At 37.2% G+C, this 21,806-nt stretch overlaps 1 long non-coding RNA gene across 1 annotated transcript in view; it reads left to right on the forward strand.

Moving 5' to 3' along the window:
- The window catches only part of LOC122361975, a 28,755-nt gene extending 10,008 nt beyond the window's left edge, over positions 1-18,747 (forward strand). The window contains exon 3 of the long non-coding RNA XR_006253052.1: positions 18,533-18,747. This is a non-coding gene — a long non-coding RNA (uncharacterized LOC122361975). The remainder of the gene's footprint in view (positions 1-18,532) is intronic.
- Positions 18,748-21,806: the final 3,059 nt, after the last annotated feature.

Raw genomic sequence — 21,806 nt, forward strand, 5'->3', positions numbered from 1 at the left:
ATTATATTTACAATTTTCTGTCTAAAGTGATTTACAGTAAAGTACACCTCTGGTGTGCCTCGCGTTCTGAAACATCTGAACCGATACAACGTCTTTCATTTGTCTGCCTGTCCTGCATTTATCCATGCTGATACAGCTCTTCCAGTTACAGCAGAACCTGTCAATTAACCGCCATGGTGATGAATGACATGCTAGTTAAGTGATAGGCTGTGCTGTATCGCCGGTGCGATCAGGTGGCCTCTTGGGTGCCTGAGCAAAAAACTGCTCTGCATTACATTGCAGCACGGTATGGAGCAGAGCCTTTAACATGCGCGGCATCAGGCAGACGTTAAAATAAAAATAATGGCTCTGCAGGTACAACATAGGAGCTGAGCAAACATGAGGACCCATGAGTGTGTGTGCGGACAGGTGTTCACTGTTGGCTGCTCTCTCTTACTAATTCACTGCTAATTAATGGGCTGTGTAATGAGATCATAAACTGATGTGTCAACAGACAGGAGTGTTGAGGGGTGGATGTGTTACAATGCTCTTACTGTATCCCGACAGCAGATGAATGTCAATGAGTTACTGGCAGGCTGATCACAATGGTATGTGTCAGATTTCAGAGTTCAACAGGCAAGTCCTTATTTTGCATCTGATTTTTTCTTCTTCAGTCTGTAGATTCATGTTACATGTAATATGTAAGTGTCTACTTCCAGGGTAAAAAAAACCCCCCACTTCTTTTAAGTTTAAGCTTGTAAATTATTTTAAGCTTGTGAATAATTACTGCAATATTATGTTTATTAAATATATATCATCTGTTTTTATTTTTTATTTGTCATTTTAATTTCAATTTCAAATTTTGCATCATATTTGAAGTATTTAAAGTATTTATTTAATTGTTTAAACCTTGTTGCCATATTAAATACTGCAATATTAAAAATAAAATGACCAAATTTCTTATTTGAAAGTTTTTAGAAGAAGTCTCATATTTTCAGCAAAGTTGCATTCAATAAAATAACTATAGTATAATTTTAAAACTAAAGTTTGTTTAAAGGTAAATTATTTTAATTCATGTTTTTAATTCTATTTTAATTTAATTTAGTTAATGTTCTATACTAATTTATACTAATTTATTTTAAGACAAGATTTCCAGTGAATAACAAATGACAATTTACATTTTGCATTTACATTTTCTGTTCTTTAAAGAATAGAAAGTTCAGAAGATCTCAATTTATCAACATTTTTAATGCGTGGCAATTCCTGTAAATCTGTACATTTCAACTGTGTCTGTGTAGCCTATGTGTATTTAACAAAAGCATCAAGTTGTTTCATTTTGTAAATGCAAATTTTCACACGTTATTCAAACTGTGTTGCATAACTAATAAAGCTTGCATACCTAATTAATGAGGTATTAAATGAGGGAAACCTGTTTTATCTATATTTGCATGCCAGCGGCGTGTTAAAACATTTCAGTCCTCTGGAGTGCTGAACATCAGTCTCACGCTTATTTCCCAGCCTTCCCTCCACCTGTATCTTCATTATTTCATTATTTCTCTTCCCATGCGCTATTCTATTTTCTGCTCATTTAAAACACGCTGCACTACCACAACAGTGCAAAGCTTCCGCTGCGAATCGATTCAGAATCACAGGCAGTCAGTTGGATGCTGATTCAGTAACCGCTTTGCTGGATTCAGTTCAACAAGTAAGACAGTAACTCATCCTTGTGAGTTATTCAGTAAAAGAAACAGATCTTGTGAGTCATTCATTTGGGAATCAGGCTACGCTGATGGCTCTGTTTGTTTTTGTTTCTCATATGAATCATTTGTTTATTACTCAGATTTCATTAACAGTTATACTTAGTGTTTATAATAGTCTGACTTAAATGGGTCAACCAACTACACACACATATATATAGAGAGAAAGTTTTTAGAGAGTTAGTTTTTGATTTTATGTTCATGTTGTAATTTACTTTTGTCTAAATTACTTTTTTGGTTTTGTTTGTATATATATTGTATATATATTATTTTGTTTGTATTTATATATATATATATATATATATATATATATATATATATATATATATATATATATATATATATATGATGAAAATAAAACATGGCAACACATTCAAAAGCTCTGCAACCAGATATTTTAGTTATATATAGTTATATATAATTGTTTCAGGTTAATGGAATGAGATAAAGACACTGAGGCGAATGCCTCTTCTACCTGCTCATCTGAGTTTGATTAACCTGTCAGCTTGTTTAAATGTTTCTGTTCACACACACACTGACCAGCCTGTCACTTTATCTCCAACAGGGTCCGCAGGGGCTTAACTTACGCTGTCAGAACGGCCCACTCGTGCACACTTAGACACACACACACACAACAGAGGTGTGGATCTGACAATGTCAAAACAACAAGCTGACAGGGCATCACTCAAGAGTTTATCACATTTATGCCACAAGACCGCTCCTATTTCTCCTTTTTTTTCTGCCTCACTTACACACACACACACACACACACACACACACACACACAGATACAACATGTCTATTGACAGTAATAGTACACCTCTTCCCCAGCATAGGTTTTCAAAGCACGGCCCATGACTTATATCTGCTACACTGACGAACAAGAACGAAAATCGATTAGTGAAGCCAAGTCTTTCACACACACACTCACAGACACACAGTAGCCTACAAAACACATACTGGCATTGAATTTGTAGCAATTTATACAAATTATTAACCTTCTTAAAGTTGTTTCATGTTATGGGTGAGCCTTCATGCTTACCTTTTTTTTAGTAAAAATCGTACACATTTATCTAAATCACACGGATTTCTTATGAATCATAATGGAAGAGCATGTTATATGTGACATGCATCATTTGCGTTTAACATGTTGACTTAGCCTGAAACATGCACTGCTCTTTTGATATAGAGCACTAAAGCAGCTTTGTGTCCTTTATCAAGTAGAGTCTTTCCCAAAGGAGCAATTAAAAACAGCTGCTCATGAAGCTGCTACTACAAACGGCCTAAACATCTGACTAGCCAAACAAAGCAAAATATTCATGCTAATATATCCCTCTACACAAAACTCAAGTTGCTATATTTTTTATTCCATCTGTTTTATTGTGTTAGTATTTATAGCACATTATATGTGAGTACAGGCAGGCTGTGCCTTTCCCTTCTGAATTTTCTGACGGCTTTGTATCACTAGCTTTCAGCTTGACTTTTCTCTACCCCAGAGAATCCTATTAATCATCATAACACTCCAATATCTATGTCTTTCCTTTCTTCTCCACCTTTCCGTACCTCTTTATCATATTCTTCTCCTTCCTTCTCTCTGTCCCAATAAGCCCTTGTAGAATAATGTGTGTTAAGACCTAGACATCACTTCACTTTCATTAAGGAAGAGTGCTTCTCTTCTTTCTTTAATGAGTTTCTGGGGGACAACAGCTGCCCCAATGTGACGGCTGCTTTATATGAACCTGATTTATGAGGCATTTACTCAGGAAAAAAGGAGAGATGACAATAGAGAAGGTGAAGGAGAAAGAGATAGAGACAAAGTGAGACGGAAACTGAGAGAGAGAGCCATGTCGAATTCTCAGGGGTGATATAAAGAAGAAAAGCTGTGATTAACTCCCATATCTGATCTGTTATTATTCTCTCCCAAATGAAAATCCGGACGTGAGGATATATAAATCCCCTCGACACACTTACACACACACACACACACACACTATCAGGTGCAAATAACTCACCCCTATTAGCACTTCAACCCACCAGCAGAGTCCCACCTGTGACATTGCGACACTGTGATGTGTGTGTTTGTGCGTTGATAACTGACAGGAAATGAGGATTTTGAGCCGTTGCGTGTGATTTAAATGCACAAGAAGGGAGCGTGAATGCTTGATATGATAGTATGAGATTGAGGGCATGTTCCTTTAGAGATTAAATCGCAACTGAGATGTGAAGAGACAGTAAGTCCGATTTTTTTTTTTAAATGTACAAAGTGAATGAAGTTTGGTTATGCTAACGGTTCTAGCCAATGCAGAAATAACACTGAAATAAAATACTCTGTCTGCTCTACTTAGGAACCATTCACACAGATTGCATTTTTGCAGTCAGAGATGCATTTTCAATTTCTTTTGTGTTTGGGAGCGTACAGTAGTCATGTGAAACAATTTTGGGGGGTAATAATATCAAATCATCTTGATAATGCCCTTTATCTGGAATTTAAAAATTAATTTAAAAATTAAAATAACAGTTCAAATAGTGTGTGGTGAGATTGAATTGCTTTTTTAGGTTTATTTTCAGACTTTAAATACATATATATATATATATATATACAGGAAATGAGATATATATATATTCTGGCGGGTTAACATTTGCCTAAAATTAGGTGCTTTACACAAAGGTCAACATTTTTCAACTTTTTCAGTTTTAACATTTTAAAACTTTTAGTTTTCATTAATTGAGGGTTTTACAATGCTGTGTCATGCACATGCACACATTTGTCTATTTGACACATTTACAGCACTAAATATACGATGCAACAAGTACAGTTTTGAATTAATCAGACACATGCAGTTCAAATGTAGTCTGATTTCCATACAAATAACAAATAAGTAAAAAATCGAGATTTTAAATGATTGTAGTTGCTGACTGGATGTGCACATGATAACGTAGCAATGTATATTAGCAGTTTTGTAAAAGGTATAATTGTTTAGAAAATTAATGAAATTGTCCAATTACTGAAATGCATTTATTCTACCTCTAAAAAAGTGCAAGTGGGTTTATTATTTACACTGTGCGTGCAAATCAATAATGAGCATTCAAGCAAGTTAGACATTGTTTTCTGTGATTGTGATTCATGTATATTTGTTGCTTTGATGTGCCTTCTCGAAACAGACAAATTAACCATAATGTAATTGGCTCATATTATGAGATTGGTTGGGCCGCTTCATATTGAGGGGGGCTGTGGGGGTGTCCTGTTCACCAGTGCACTAATTCCTAAACACCCATTAGAAAGCAGTTTAGTGCATGTGAATGAGCTGTAAAATATCGCAGAGGTTTTCAAGAGTGGATTTATGCTGCCGTTTGGTGTCCGTGGGGACTATCCTGCACTACCAGTATTGCGATAAACATGGACCTGGAGAGGAGTTAATGGGCCCATAAGCTCGGCTTATAGGTCTGGCTCTGTTTGTTCTATCAGATGGGGTGAAGTCCAATGAATTTATAAGCAGTTGATACTGTAGCCTGGGGGCTACTTCAGTTACACGGCCACTCCTGCTGGTCAGCCATTCAGTCTGATGATTGAATATGCTAAATACATACAAATTCAAATGTCAAATGTGGTGGCAGGTTTACATTCAGTTATGTTTGTTCCAGTTGTTCCGCTTGTCTGATTGTTCTGCGACGTGACGCACTTTGCAACACACAAAACTTCTGAGGTGTCAGGTGCAGAGGTTATGGAGGTCATCAAATTGATACTAGCAATGAATATTGACATACCGAGAGTTTAAATCTGCCATCTGTCAACAGGTTTTAAAGAGACAGATGACACTCCTGCCTTTGAAATGGGATCTTTTCTTCTTCTGTTATTTGCTGGTCAATACTTAATTAGTGTGAGGAGGGGGCGGAGTCTATCTTATATCAAATCACACATCTTTATAGCACACATATAAATATACACTGTGTTTTTAATTGAAAGGAAAAGGATGTAGAAATGCTACAGTAAAAACTGTTACATTATTTGTTGTTAGTTACCATGCAAGCAGAATATTTAGATTGGGATTGCATTGCTTCTGAAGAAAATCAACAATACTTTAATGAGCATTTTATTTTTAATATTGATAATAGTAAGAAATGTTTCTTGAGCACCAAATCAGCATATTGTGTGACACCAAAGAGACTCTGTGAACATTTTTCTTCATACATTTTTATCAACAAGGAAATACAGTGTAGACAATTTATAATTTCGTAACAATTTACATTTAAAGTATAATTAAATATAAAAAAAATTAAGTAACATTTATTTATAGGCTAGTCAAATTATTAGGGTTGCTATTGTATATTGTTTTTTTAAATAACGGCTTTTGTAAATTTAGCTGTAGAGGACAGCTTAATTAATATTATCCGAGATCAAACCATGGGGATTATTGTTACTACTAGTTCTAATGTTATATTGTATTCATCCAATGAAAGTTGATGAGATCAGTGCAGATATGACCAGATTAGCAAAAGAGAAATCAAACCCTAAGCTCTTGGTCTATTGTGCTGCAGCACCATGGACAGTGCCACACTGAAGCTACTTGGCTGGCAGTATGTCAACCAATCACAGCTGCAGCCTCTTGACGCTCATCAACGACAAGGACAAAAGGAGCGCTGACATCTGTGTCTGATGAGTATAAGCAGAGGACACGTGCCCATGCCAGATTCTCCTTCCGTCTCTTCACAGCGAGTGACTAGACCACCAGCAATTTCACATCTGCATCGCTCTTCAGCTTGACAGAATGTGCTTTAAAGAAATATAGCAACCATTTCAAAAATCATTAATGCATTGGTTAAACAATAATGCAATATAGTATGTTCTGCAAGGACACCTGTGCACTTGAGGAACTAATTAACATACACTAACAAAATCACCTTGATAACAGCTGAAAAGTTAGTTCTAATTTTTTTTTTCAATTGCACTTGGTTTGATATTTTGTAACTGATGCAATTAAATTCATTTTTAGTTGCTCACATGCTTTTTGGAGGCCACTGTGTATGGATATCTCAATCTGTCATACGGAAGTTAATTAATGCTGTTATTAAGTATATTTTTGCTTGAATACACCGAAGTGTGATCAAACCATATGGAAGACCATCCCTAAGGTAACCATGCTGATCCTTTGATGCTTATTTTTGCTGATCTCTGTCTTCAGAGATAAAGTGTCAAAGCGGTTCTGTGAAGATTTAGCGAACATGCTAACAAACTGATCTATTTTGAAAATTACGAGTGTGGGGTAGTACTAAAAAAATGCTAAAATAAAATGATGTGTTTGTGTCTTTATCAAAACAGATTTGGAGAATTAAAGCAAATGGGTGCCATCAGTATAATAGTCCATATCCTCACAATAATCCATGAGTAATAAGTACTCCAAACCATCAGTTGACACTTGTGTGATAAGAGGATATTGTAATAAGTTCGTAATTATACCACTTTAACCAAAAACCTCTATCCAGCTTTCACAAGTGGAAAAGTATCTGAATCATGAGAGAAATGTGCACAGATTTACAGGCAAAAACAGTGGATTTTGTTATGAGAGTACAACAGGGTATTGACTGGAAATAGGGATTCACACTTGGATTTCTTCCTGTATGTTAACATGATGATTTTTATGTTTCTTTTTTTTTAATTAACTTTAATTCGCCGCGTAGTATTTCAGTTCTTCCATTTTTTATGTTCTACATTTCAAAAGGAATATTACCTATTTGTTTACCCACTGAGGAGTCATTACCCCCATGCTGGAAAGGGACCTTACAGCAACAGTACGCGGGGAAAATTTACTCTCTCTATCTTTACTACTGCCGAAAACAGACAAAGAGCCAACAAGTAATAAAAGTAAACTAACCACATGCTTGCTCAATCTGCCCAGTTCCTCTCCAGAGGTTTTTAATAATTACAGTTGAATTTTTTACAAAAGCACAGAGAGCCTCGCGCATACAAATATTGTATAATAAAGCAAAAAGAGAAAAAAAAATAAGAGTGTGACCTACCATTCTTTACACAGCGAGTTCACCTGAAGCTCTCCTTGTAACAACCTGCGCCCTTTAATAGTGGTATTGTACACGTTTGTTTTTTTTCTGCATTTTAGCACGCAGCACTATCTGTTCCCTTTATCTGGCTATTCACCACTGCGTATAAATTTAATTATAAACAGCTGGCTTGTGAATTTCGCTAATTAAGAGAAAGGGCGATGAGGGGAACAGCAGGTCCGAGACAGACACCCTCCCTTCCTATCCCATAGCAAGGCCCGTGAGAGAGCAGAAGGGATGCATTTGACAGACGGATGCATTGAGCTTTACAGTGGTGAAAATCATGATGCTGCACACTGTAATTTCCTAAACTCAGTCTAGCACACTTAATCTATTAAAGACGACCCAGTGCACTCAGGGTGAATAATATCCATTTATAAAGTACATGTATATATGTTTTAAAGAAACTAAATATAAATATATATAGGACATGTTGTTGATCTAAATTGTTTGATTCAGAGTGACAGTACTGTTAAACAGAGTGTAAAATGAGTGCGAAACTGCCATCACCCAGAATCATCTAGCTAAGACACATTGCTCGCTGTTCTCTGGGCTGACAGGTCACGTGATTCACCAGAGGGATTTTTTTTCTTTCCTCTGTGATAAACAGACACATTCTGAATGTGGTCACAGAGGTGTGATTTGACCAGTTGAAAACAATCATTTTTGCCATTCTGTTTGGCGCTTGGTGCTATATTTGTATTCTGACTTACATATTCGTAATATTCGACCGACAGATCCAGAGCCAAGGTTTCCCCTTAACCCTCTCTAATAGCTTAATACTGGGAGCGCATATCAATGGGAGCGCTTACAGTGAAACGCAACAGGCATTTAGCAGAGGTGGGAAAATGAGATTAATATCCATCAATGTTAAACACAAGCTTTGTTTTATTTTATTATATCATTCATAATATCACTGTGAGGGATTTTAGTAAATATTGAGGGTCTGTCGCAGATTTGTCACCAAGAGACATTGTTTCGTCAGAATAGTTTAAAAACAGACGGTCCAAAACGGAAGACACATAAACAGGAAATGTCTGGCTGAGCGAGCAGGCTAATTAACTTGAAAAACTATAAAAATGTAAATTTGCAATTTGCTACCACAGGCAGCTAATTAACTGCAGTGGGACAGTTAGGAGCAAATTTAATTTGCTAAAGGAAAGTGGAGAGGGGGGAAATATGATTTCCCTGGACCGATCGATTGGACATCGTGGAATACTTACTGCTGTACAAAAAACTAACAAAACAAATAAAGAGAAAATAAATAAAGGTACAATTCTAATAAAATATTAATGCATACATATAGTTAAAGAAGGAGAAAAATGGTAGTATAGAGAAGGGAAAAAGTGAGAGGATGAACGTCTTTTGTCACATCCAGTCCCCGTGTGCTGCCTGAGAGAACATGTACATTAAAACGCCTGTCTAAATCATTCAGGTCAGTTCATATCTATAGCCTCTGGTGAGGTCACATGACCCCTGCAATGACCCTACATTCAATCCTCTGCAAAGCGGCGGTTCGAGGCTAGCACTTTATCGGGAGTTCCAAGTAAAACAGCTCTAGTATCCAAATTGGGGTGTTTGCATGGGCCAGGGCAGTGTTTCAGAGCACCAGTGAGCGATTTGAAAGACAAAAAGTGCAGAGAGATTGAGAACCAGCTCCCAAAACGGCTTCGAACAAACATCATAACAGTGCAGTTATGATAATGAGATTTAATTACAACACGAGCTCAGCTGTTGTTTTTGTACTTTGCCTTGTGGGTTCACATTTAGTGTATGTGTCGAGGGGCAAAGCTAGCTTTATGGGTATTTATTGAGCTTTATTTTAGTACAACGCAGTACTGAAGATTTGAGATGCCATTTTAGCAGATGGAAACAGGAAGAAGCAGGGCGCCGATGCTTTTATTGAGCCATGAAAAAGATAATCACCCCCAAATGTCTGATTTCAGAGCAACCCAAAACCACTCAGTACTTTGCATGTTAATGCACTTTACTGGTGTGAGTAATATGTGTGTGTGTGTGTGTTTGGATCAAGTTTTGCTTATATTGTGTCTCCACAAAGCTTCAAATCATGCATATTGTGGGGGAAATGGCTTATTAAACATATTAAATAATGTGGTCATGAAAACGTTACAATACATAATGCTTTCTGTGAGGTTTACAGTATACGTTTTGAATACGCATGCAGTAACAGTATTATAAAAAGCCTACGCTGCATTTCTTATAACTACAAACCATATTTAGCAGAGTTAGCTTCAAGCTAGCTGGAGCTCTTTGAGAAAACAGGCTGCCAAGACAAATTTACAAGCAGCTATTTATCCTTTTCTTTCCTCCTCTTCTCCCTCTCTCCCTCTCTCTGTCCTCCCATGGCAGTAGCTGCAGTTTGTTATCTTTGCAGCCCTGTAAAAGTTTTATCTCGTAGAAGGAGAGGGATGACCCTGTCAGGCGGTGGTCTGACTTACGGGCCGCTGTAAACAAAGCAGAGAAAGGAGATTAATAGCTGGGAGTGGCATGCGGATAGAGCATTCTGGGACAGAAAAGCAGCAGCAGGTAGGATGCTGTCTTATCCGGTCCATGGCCCTGAGCCCTGTGAGGTGTAGATCAGAAATGAAACAGTAAATAGCTACTGGAAACTTGGAGGGTTAGACATAAGGGTAGTTGAAGGACTGTAAAAAACACAGTAAGCTGAACTTTCAGCCGTTCTTTAATGTGTGTGTGCGTGAATCAGTTTGCGTTTGCGTGAGAAGCCAGAGAGACGTGCAGAAGTCAAAAGCTTCGGGTTTTTAACTTTTGAGTTATTTTGTTGATGTTGAAAAGCTACTATTACAGTATCTTTCTAATGGAAATGGGCATGCGATTTAGACAAAGCCATTATGCGAAGCCAACAAAAGCAACTGAAATTAAACAAGACTAACAAAACCACTGTTGAAACAGCAAATGCGCGATGTTAATCAAAATGCATCCATTAAAACGAACAATTAAAATGTTTGCCGCAGTAAAAGCCTAGCCAGCAGCAGAGTAATGTTTTTAAATTGCGTCTTCTGATGGATCCACTAAATGAAATCAGTAATAAAGGAAAACACGACAATAAAAGGGTATGCGATTGGAATTGCAATCCCATGCAGCATCTTTTAACAAGTCTCAAACGGGTGTGACCCATTATCTCTATCTATAGAAGCGACAGAAGTGAATATGCCTGAGGTCTGAATGCAAATTATTTAACAGATGTTCTGAATAAAACAGGTGTAGCCACAGCCTTTCACCAAGGCTAATGAAATCCCATGGCTCGTACGAGAAGAGAGGACAACAGTATGATTGCGAGCGTGGGATTGCTTTTACAATTAGACTAATAAAGGCCCCGATATACTTCAAACGAAATCGAAGAACTAAAATGACGTAATTTCGAACAAAATTGGGCCAAAACGAAGTTTGCAAAGCAAATCTTTTGGGCGACTTCCTTTTGACTCCTAAACATCTTTGAGCTACTATTGGCGCGAGGAGGTTATTGTGGGTGTGTTTTAAAACTCCACCTTCTTTGATGCTGATTCTCCCCCCCCTCCCCGGTTTGTTTCTTATTCAGATTCATTATCTCTGAGTCACTATATACAGAGCAATTAGTTTCTACAAAGAAATTACAACAAAGCTTGTTGCACACGTCTGTGGTGCAATGTGGCTCTGATAAGGCCACTAAAGCTAATTGTGACCACTCTTGGGTTTATTGCAGCCATGCCATGCAAGCTTCCAAAGTGGCACTCCATGCTGCTTCCATAAAGAATAAAGAATTAGCTCCCTTTGAATACATATAGCTTTAAATCTGTTACCATGACTTATGGCGAGATGAAAAAAGTTGAATACTATTTAGAAATGGTATGTTAATTGTGATACAGGGAGTTTGGTTTTTGAATGAATCAATGTGTCTGAATGAGTCAGTGTATTTGAACGAATCAGTTTAAGTGAATGATTCAATGACTTGTTAGTTAACTTAACTTCAAACGGGCTATGTGTCACTTTCACACAGAATGTGGTAATATATTACGTAGCTTTGTGTATTGTATTTTGTGATTGTCTTTTCAACATAAAAGCCAAAACAAACCATTTTATTCAGCAGAAAGTGTGCTGATATTTTCTAAATTGTATGCGTCTAGACACAAGAGGTTTTATCTCAGCAAATAAGCTATTATAATGGAATCAGTCCCAGCCTCCCAAAAGTCTTTTGTGGAAATGATAATTAATATTTTAAAGACTTCATGATGCAGAGAGAAGTAAATAAATAAATAGAAACAGAGGAAGCTGAGCATTCTGGGATTGTATTGGGCAGGAATTGAAAGAGAAAGAGAGAACACAGGAAATGCTGCACTGAGTTCATGCCAAGGCAAAGAAAAAGCAGCCGAACGAGAAGTGAGTGTTTATTAATTTGAGCCCTTTTATCTGTGTAATCGCTCGTGAAGGGTGTTTACTGAGTGAAGCGATGAAGACGCAAACATGGTTTGTACAAAGCTTCAACAAATGGACAAATTTAACAAATCTCTTTAAGAAGAGAGCTCCAAAGGGAGCAATTAACCTTCCAATTTTAAAGAACAGCTGCAGGGTTTAGCTGTTCAATTTTGAAATACAGCCACCTGAGGCGAACTGTTTAAAGTTTTAATAATCATTTTCATTATGAAGTGTGCATACTCTTCACGGCTTTGCTTCAGTGGATAAGTGCCTTGGGTGGCCCAAACCAAACACACAGTATGTTTTGAATTAATCTTCCACTTTCACACATATATATATATATACAGACGTGGACAAAATTGTTGGTACCCTTTGGTCAATGAAAGAAAAACTCACAATGGTCACAGAAATAACTTTAATCTGACAAAAGTAATAATAAATAAAATTCTATAAATGTTAACCAATGAAAGTCAGACATTGTTTTTCAACCATGCTTCAACAGAATTATTAAAAAAAAATAAACTCATGAAACAGACCTGGACAAAAATGATGGTACCCCTAACTTAATATTTTGTTGCGCAACCTTTTGAGGCAATCAAACGCTTCCTGTAACTGTCAATGAGACTTCTGCACCTCTCAGCAGGTATTTTGGCCCACTCCTCATGAGCAAACTGCTCCAGTTGTGTCCGGTTTGAAGGGTGCCTTTTCCAGACTGCATGTTTCAGCTCCTTCCAAAGATGCTCAATAGGATTGAGGTCAGGGCTCATAGAAGGCCACTTTACAATAGTCCAATTTTTTCCTCTTAGCCATTCTTGGGTGTTTTTAGCGGTGTGTTTTGGGTCATTGTCCTGTTGCAAGACCCATGACCTGCGACTGAGACCAAGCTTTCTGACACTGGCTAGTACATTTCTCTCTAGAATTCCTTGATAGTCTTGAGATTTCATTGTACCCTGCACAGATTCAAGACACCCTGTGCCAGACGCAGCAAAGCAGCCCCAGAACATAACAGAGCCTCCTCCATGTTTCACAGTAGGGACAGTGTTCTTTTCTTGATATGCTTCATTTTTTCGTCTGTGAACATACAGCTGATGTGCCTTGGCAAAAACTTCGATTTTTGTCTCATCTGTCCACAGGACATTCTCCCAGAAGCTTTGTGGCTTGTCAACATGTAGTTTGGCATATTCCAGTCTTGCTTTTTATGATTCGTTTTCAACAATGGTGTCCTCCTTGTCGTCTCTCCCATGTAGTCCACTTTGGCTCAAACAACGACGGATGGTGCGATCTGACACTGATGTTCCTTGAGCATGAAGTTCACCTTGAATCTCTTTAGAAGTCTTTCTAGGCTCTTTTGTTACCATTCGGATTATCCGTCTCTTAGATTTGTCATCAATTTTCCTCCTGCGGCCACGTCCAGGAGGTTGGCTACAGTCCCATGGATCTTAAACTTCTGAATAATATGTGCAACTGTAGTCACAGGAACATCTAGTTGCTTGGAGATGGTCTTATAGCCTTTACCTTTAACATGCTTGTCTATAATTTTCTTTCTGATCTCTTGAGACAACTCTTTCCTTTGCTTCCTCTGGTCCATGTCGAGTGTGGTACACACCATATCACCAAACAACACAGTGATTACCTGGAGCCATATATATAGGCCCAATGGCTGATTACAAGGTTGTAGACACCTGTGATGCTAATTAGTGGACACACCTTGAATTAACATGTCCCTTTGGTCACATTATTTTCAGTGTTTTCTAGGGGTACCATCATTTTTGTCCATGCCTGTTTCGTGAGTTTATTTTTTTAAATAATTCTGTTGAAGCATGGTTGAAAAACAATGTCTGACTTTCATTGGTTAACATTTATAGAATTTTTATTTATTATTACTTTTGTCAGATAACAGTTATTTCTGTGACCATTGTGACTTTTTCTTTCATTGACCAAAGGGTACCAACAATTTTGTCCACGTCTGTATATATATATATATATATATATATATATATATATATATATATATATATACAGTATATATATATTTTTAACAGTTTTCAAGAGTCATTTTTACAACATGCATTCCAGTTAATCTCAATCAAACTACAGTGTGCCTATTTCGATTAGGTTACAAAATACAGCATGATAATATATATATAACAAAGTATATATTACAAACGTGGACAATGCAATATTAAAAATACATATTAAATGTCATTTAATTACAAATATTGCTCATATTTAAAGTACCTTGGTGGGCTGCTGCTACAAATATATCATCAGAAGCATTAAAAAACGTATAACTTTATACCCTGAACACCTCAGACTAGAATAATTCTTTTTAAAGTGAAGCCTTTGGCCGTTTTTCTGGCAGGTAACCATGGAGAAAATCTTTGAAAGCAGAGTTGTGCCCGAAAGTAGTGTTTTCTCACAAATATTGTGTCTATTTTTGCCACAAATATTCTTTTTAAGAATATTTACTTTTTGCCAAAAGCAGCGAAAGAGAGAAAATAGTGTAATGGGTTAAAACCACCGGTCTGCCTGCATTCGTACTAATTCAAAGGCTGCTTTGTTAACCACAGCGTCGACCATGAAATACATGTTTAAAATTCTGCTCAAATTGTGGAAAAACACCGGTGCACTTAATATTTAAGATGATTTAAATGGTGGAGTAGTAAATTGTTCTGTCTTGATGAATATTAAGCAGGGCTGAATGTTGAAAAAACATTGTGTGCCTTATGAATAGAGAGTAGAAATCATCTTTGACAGAGATAATGATTCTACGGGCAGCGCAGAAACACACTGGATGGGAATTCTCCTGCTCGGACTTTGATTGAATGAGAGTTCTGTGATGCTCACAGACAATTTATCCCCCTGAGGAAAACCTAGCTGACTCTTCATAACAGCTGATCTCTGCAAGATTTATTAAAATGCTGTTTACTGGGAAATTGCTGAATGAAAATATTAAACTGCTCTGATGTGGGCTCAGTAGAACTTAAATCAAATAGAGTGTACATCACGATGGTTCTGGCAGGAATATTTTGTGTACACAGCGTAAAGATGAAAGAGAGCATCATTCTCGCTGTCTGTTTGAACAGTGTTGTTAGTACTTCAAGAAGTTTCTCAGATTAGTTTTGGCTCCCACAGGTGAAGTTATGGTCAGCAAACCCAGAATTGTTAGACCGGCACTGCAAACTAACAACATCCCCAGATAATCTAAAACTGCCTAAGGAGCAATGTGAGAAAGTTGGATACACCAAATCATCAAGGTTTGCTTGACTGAGTTTTTGGCCTTAAACCTTTTTTGGCTGGAGTCTATGATGAAATTTTGAAATATGACAGAAAAAGAACCAAATTTCATTTCTCCATCTGAACACAGAGGACGTTCGTTTGCTCAGAGAAGCCACATTGACCTTTTTGCATGTTGGCATTCTCCTTATTTAAAGAGAATAAATACTGTTTAGCTCATTCTGCTGCCTCTAAATCCTGCTGGCGGACAAACATTAAAGCTGCGCATCTCAAGCGAGAACAATAAGAGCCGTGTTTTTAAATCCCTGTCAGCACTTTCATTTTATAAGGAAAACACAATAAAAGCGCTAGTCCGTCGGGCGTCGCAAAGGTTCAGTCTTTGGGCTCTATAATAGAGGAGATAATATGAACTTATAAGCACACTGGTTTTTAATATGTAAACACAAGAAGGTTATGAGTCACAGGCAAGTGTATGAGATTCTGTGCTGCGCAAACTTCTAAAAATAAAGATGAGCTTAAAAGATCCATGAATTGGCTAAATTTGATTCAATCGCTCAGAAATATAGCACAGGATGAGTATATTTTTGGCTTGTTTTAAAGTGCTACAATCTGCTAAAAATACATTTAGTTAATGTTTAGGGATACAGTAAAAAGGGTTGTAAGAGAATGCATGTAAATCCAAAATAAAGTCTTTTTTTCACACAAAAATAGTTTGAATACGCACAGAGAAATGCTGTAGCCTACATTTCTCTTCTGGCCCTTCATTTCACACAGTCATGGCAAACCGTTCTCGCATACTGTGCGTTTTTACTAATGTGTTCCCTGCACTGCTTGAATGCACGATATCATTGCAGAAGAAGTAATACTTCACTTGCGATCTTGCAGTTCGAACTGTCATGACAAAAAGACAAAAAGAAAGAAAAATGGAAAGAAAACAGAAAACATGTTAATCTAGAAAGTTATCAGGGGCTGTACCTAAAAACAGCACTAACACAACTACAGCAGCTCTGGACTGTACATTCCCGTTTAACACCACTTAGTTTGTCTTTTGCAACTTTTGTGACCTTTCTAGAGTATATAGCATCAGAACTGTATTAATAGTGTAATACAGTTAATGAACAAAATGATTCTTATGAGCTGATTCCATAGTAATCCGATTAGTCCGATTTACAAACTAATGACTCTTAAAATCTAATCATAATCAGTGTACTCCTTTGGAATAATAGCATATGCTGGTTAGGTATTTCACAAGTTCACACTTACGGATGATAAACAGAGTAAAGGGTTATGCGTATTTGGCAAGCTGTCTGAGGAGAGGGTTCAGAGCTCAGAATTTCTTGCCCAAACCCAGAGTACCACCTTACAGGTTAGGACAGGAATAGTTGCAACTGAAAATTAGAACAGAGGCATGTCTGCTGTATATATACAGGTGTGAATCCTTCCACCAAGATGCCTGGGATAACGTTTATGCCTCAGTAAGCAATTGTGTGTAAAAAACAATGCCTGAAATGCAAATGAGCTGTTATTTGTTAATTGGAATGTTTGAATTAGCTATATTTGTTGAAGCCACGTTTTCATAGAATGTGTAGAAAACCGTTGTTCATGACTGAAAACTTCAGCTGATGCCACAGTTGGTGCTCACTGGATTTCCCTGCAAATGGATTCCTGGCTCACAATTATGGCACAAAAAGCCCTGTCACGTGTTTACCCATCATGTGCTTTGCCCGCCTGTTGTCATGTTCCCGCCAAGTCTATAATGGCATTGTTGAATGCATCGCTTGAACGTTCAGGTATTGACACCAGGAGAGCAGTGTGCGCTCACTCCAGCACAAAGCGTATGTTAGAGCGGTGCTCAACCAAAATCAACACGCCATCTGAGCAATTTGAGACTCTAGTGGACCCCTGCTCAGAAACTGACTGCTGCTGATGGCAGAAACACAAATTATCTGATCATCTTGGAAGCAGTTGTACAACTGTTCTGTTCGAATCTTTCCATTTGTATTTTTATAATTGTTTTCCTCTATGTCCCTGACCAGTTTACTTAAAGTCTGTCAAATCCATTCTACTTTCATGTAGCCAGATCCTTGACAAAATGTGCTGTCTGAGACTAGATGGACTCAGGCAGGCACTGAATGTGATTGTGTGTGGGTGTGTGTAGCACAGGTCTAATACAGTCTGCTTATCCTCACTGGTGAGGGTAATGCCAGTTATCATTCAAGCATTCAGTAAGAAGACAGACAAATCTGCAAGGAGCTCTTTTTTTCTTTCTCTCTCTCCTCCTCTGTCTTCTTATGCAGTTTGCTGGAGAAAATCCTGTCGGGATCCATTATTTGGTCTTATGCACCCTGATCCAGTCTGTCAGTGAATTCTTGGCATGTGCTGTTTAGTCACTATTACAGATGAATATTCAAACGGGGAAAACAAATAGAGCAGGAATTGATTTGTTAGATGAGCAATTTACCGCAAGGAAGCACAGACGATTTTCAGACCATCAGCACGAGTGGGATACTGCTTTTATACAACAACCCAGTAAACAATTTGAGTAATTTACTTTTTCGATAGAATATTACCAGTTACTCTATTTTTGTACTGCTATCAAAAAGAATTAACTTTTTATTAAATTGATTTAAATCGGAATCAAATTAGCTTGTCTCTGAGAGGGACAGACATTGGTAGTGTTTTAAATGAATCAGATTTTTTTATTAATTGGTTTAGTGTATGAATAAGTGTGTCAGTCATAAAGCGTTTGTCCTGTTTAATTCCTGATTGAGTTATATTTTGAACTAATAGGTTGATTGAATGACTTAATGAGTCACAGTTTTTTTTTTTTGTTAAAATGTTTATTCTAACATTTATTTCAGGTTTATTGTAATTACCACAAACCATTTTTTATATTTTTAGTTTTAGTTCACTGGTCCCAGTCAGTTCTCTTGGACAATCAGTTTTGAGAACTGAAACTAATCAATGATAATAGTAGCTAAAATAATAATGATAAAGGTATTTTGTATCATTTCTGTATGACTAGCTATGCCAAATGAAAGATTACTAATTCTCAGCTTAATTTCTTATTACAGGTTTTTGTTTCGGAAGGGAGGAATAAACACAAATGACATAATTCTCCTGTGTGGGTTTATAGGAGCGAACTGTCCATTCTGCCAAGAGGGACAGAGAGACACAATCTCCTGGGAGGAAGACTGAGCCAGGGGAGCTGTCTCTGAGTGAGCTGGCTGAGAGCCCAAGAACATCCGCTAAAACACACAGAGCGGCCTGACACACACAATAAACACACATAAACATGCACAGATGTGATATTTCTTGTCTCTCTGAGAATTTCGTTCCACATACAAGCGTGTGTAACTTACATAAGAACGTTCTGAACATGACCCTGTGACCTCTCTTCAAAACAGACCACAATCTGATCTGCAACCTAGAGAGTGAGACCCTTCTCTGTCGACATGGTAAACGGTGTAGAAAAAACCACCAAAAAAAAAAAAAAAAAAAAAAAAAAAAATAATAATAAATATATATATATATATATATATATATATATATATATATATATATATATATATATATATATATATATATATATATATATTTCCCCTGTGGTTTCCAGGGCAACGCTTTTCCCCCTCTAAGCACTGTACGTTGGGAAAGCTGATACAGAGCCTGAATCCTGAGATGCTCTTTCTCTTTATTTCTCCTGCCTGGGATTGAAATTAGAATCCCGTTGTGATCTGACACAGCCTCTTGGCTCTGTGAGGTTTTGTCATGAAAATGACTGAAATTAACTTCAGTTTGTCTTTCAGTAGAGATTTCTCTGGGGGCTTGTGTGAGGGGCTGCACTATTTTATTTCATGACTCATTGATCTGTTGCACTCGGCTCACATATTCAGCCTCACTGTATGTGTATCTGTTTGTTTTATATGTGTACAGTGCCAAGGTCATGCCTTGATTTTTCGTGATCGCATTTCCTGTGTGTGTCAAATGAGACAATACAGAGCTTTTGGAGACAGTAGAGGCCATGCATGTCTTTTGTCTTTAGCATTCAGAAGAACAAATGTTTTTTCATTGTCCATGAGAAATAGGAGAGAATAGAGGTCAGAGGTCAGAAAAAACGGAAGATTCTGGACATTCCTATTGAGACACTGACACGCTGAAACATTAGCTCAGAATGTAGCATGGCCCATTTTTTAGTGTCTCACTCCACCCTCTCCCTTCATGTTCATCTGCTGTCCAGCTGCATCTCTCTGGCTGTGGATCAGTCCACTCTCTCGCTCCCTGTGTGAATTAGTAGATTGTGAACATGAATTGGCACTAGCAAGGGCCTTGATCTACTAAACTTGTCAACTTGACTGTGATGTGATAATGAGATTGCGCTTTACAAAGCAGCTGGCATTTATTAGCAATGCAGCATCCCAAGACCAATTGTAATTACCACATCCTATGCATTTTTTTATCATGCAATTTTGAGGCTTACACTGTTGTGAAATACCACAGATTTTTAATATTTATATAAAGGTATACACAGATGCTCAAGCATTTGAAGTCCGAAGTACGATTGAATTGTATTGAAGTAGAATATTTCAGTGTTTTTGAAAGACGCTCACTAAAGCTACATTTATTTGATCAAAGCTGCAGTCAAAGCTGTAATATTGTGAAATATCATTATAATTCTACTTTCTACTCTAATTTTTTAACAATTCAATTTAAGCTGAATTTCAGCAGCCATTACTCCTGTCTTCATTCTTATACACTGATTTGGTACAAGTAGAATGTGTAAAGTTATGATCATAGCTGGAAATTAATCTGATATTTTTGTGGGAACTGTGATGCAATTTTCAGAATTCTTTAATCAATAGAAAGTTTAAAAAGTTCAATTTGTAGTTATTACATTTTTAATTGTAATTTTAAAGCCTTTACTCACATTTTGATAATGCATCGTTGCTAAATAATAGTGTTAATGAATTAATTACAATATAAATAACAGTTTCCTCATTTGTAAATTGCTTTGGATAAAAGCATCTGCTCTAAATGACAATTATTAAAACGTAATCATATTAACCCTACATTTTTAAGCGTTAGTATAATTTATTAGACATTTAATGTAATTCAGTCATTAAACAAATATAATAACAATAATTGAGATCATTTGAGGTATAAGCAACTTAAAAATCTTTATATTTCAGCAATGCTGCTATGACAGAGAGAAATAATTGTTTTGGTTTTCTGAAGAACAAATCCCTATAAACCCCTGAGCTGTGTAAAACATCCTTAAAGACAAAGTTTCAACTCATGTCTGCCACAGGCCTACGTATGTTAGTCTGTGAGCAGCGACAGCACGGATTCATCTTGAGCCAGTGGTGTATGTGTGTGTTTGGCAATAAGAAAAACACCCCTTGTAATAAAACTGCTATGTGACTGTGCAAACGAAAACTGCTTGAAAGCACCGTTACGAGCAACTTCAGCTTGTTTAAGTCTTTGATTCCATTATGTTAATCATTCTCACCTGTGCGCTGGGTTTAGAGAGTCTGCTGCTGTGTGTGATTGCAAGGAGGTGCTAATAATATTTTACTTAAACGCCATCTGCTCAGACTGCCGAGGCGGAGAGAGAGGGAAGGGAGAAAGACAGCTAGAAAAGAATGAGAGGGGGCGAATAAGAATCCAGACTTCAACCAAACATCATTCTAATGGGAAAACTTACTGTACACGTAAGTGCCGGGAAGTTTTGCATCACATTCAGGTCTTAATTTAAAGCTAGATGTTTCTATCTGTGGCTTTCTACAACAGCAAAATTCTCACAGTAGCTTGGTTCAAGTAAACTGCACAAAGTCCGCTGTCTGCTGCGTTGTAATCTTTCAGGTGTCACCAAGAGACCCCATAATATAGGAGACCCCACTGAAGACCTCCGCAATCTGTCCAAGAGTGATTAATTAGTAGGTAATATATCATAACAAATATGTCACACAATGTCATAAGACGTTGGTATTGGGTTATATTTTGGTTGTCAGTTCAACATATAATGTCAATGTTTATTTGATGTCCAATACCGATGTCAGCTGATGTTGTCATTTGTTGTTTTTAGGTGGTGTAACCAAAATCAAATGTTAAGTCAATGGCAAATTGCCATCAAATGCTGACATTAACCTGATTTTTATCCTCTACCAAAATGTAACATATGTCCAACGTCATGTCCAACGTTAACTTGACGTTAACTTGATATTAAATTGACGTCCTGTGCCCGCTAGATATGTGGTCTGAATGGTCTGTTGTCCGCTCACGGAGATGTCAACCAAGCAGGTTTTTGGTAAATGCTGCAAATTTATAATACCAAAAATGCGCCCTCAG

Source organism: Puntigrus tetrazona, chromosome 17 (assembly GCF_018831695.1).
Source record: "Puntigrus tetrazona isolate hp1 chromosome 17, ASM1883169v1, whole genome shotgun sequence".
Classification (NCBI taxonomy): Eukaryota; Metazoa; Chordata; class Actinopteri; order Cypriniformes; family Cyprinidae; genus Puntigrus; species Puntigrus tetrazona.